General features: G+C 49.5%; 1 protein-coding gene across 1 annotated transcript in view; it reads right to left on the reverse strand.

Annotated features, from left to right (window-relative positions):
• OSBPL11 (oxysterol binding protein like 11) overlaps nucleotides 1-762 on the reverse strand; it is a 24127-nt gene that overhangs the window by 6233 nt on the left and 17132 nt on the right. The gene's annotated exons all lie outside the window — the stretch shown is intronic.

Raw genomic sequence — 762 nt, forward strand, 5'->3', positions numbered from 1 at the left:
AATGGATCAGGGTGGAGGAAGGTCAAAAAAGGACAAAAGGGTCCTTTTTTTTTTTAGGCCCCGGAGTTCTCTGAAGTTTAATCTGCTTATATATCCCCCCCCCACCCTGGGGTCCCCCATAAACATGCTGATGACATTTAAAAATAAAGCCTGTTTTCATGACATATCTTACTTTAGACCCGATTACATAATCTTGGCTGGTGGGAGGGGCCGGCAGGGTGCTGTACAGAGCTTCCTAAAAACATCACAGCACCCTGCCTCAGTACTGATGCAAGCAGTGGGCTGGCTATGGGGAGGAGTTATGCAAATACCACAATGACTGGCAGTCTGTAGACTGGGCGTTCCTAAGCAGAGTGTATTTGCATGCAGACCACCTTAGGTAACGCCCACATGTGATGCCGAGCCTCCATGATTGGCAGAACTGAAACCCAATAAATGAAAGGGGCGGTGCCAGGGACTGTCAGGCTAGGGAGAGAAGGGCTAGACAACCTTGGCTCTCCAGCTGTGCCGAAACTACAGATCCCATCAAGCTTCTGCCTCTGGGAGTCATGCCTGTGGCTTGCAATGCCTTACGGGATTTGTAGTTTCAGCGCAGCTGGAGAGCCGAGGCTGCCCAGCCCTGGAATAGAGGATGCTAAATGAAAACGATAAAAAAGTGTTAATGAGATCCCTCAGGTGAATCGGGGGGCTATGCGGCCAGTTTGTAAGTAAATATTCCAAAGCAAAGATCTTCTTACAGCCCGTCTCTCGGCTTCCCCTAAA

The sequence above is a fragment of the Nanorana parkeri genome, unplaced genomic scaffold (assembly GCF_000935625.1).
Source record: "Nanorana parkeri isolate BGI_ZX_2015 unplaced genomic scaffold, ASM93562v1 scaffold3295, whole genome shotgun sequence".
Taxonomy (NCBI): Eukaryota; Metazoa; Chordata; class Amphibia; order Anura; family Dicroglossidae; genus Nanorana; species Nanorana parkeri.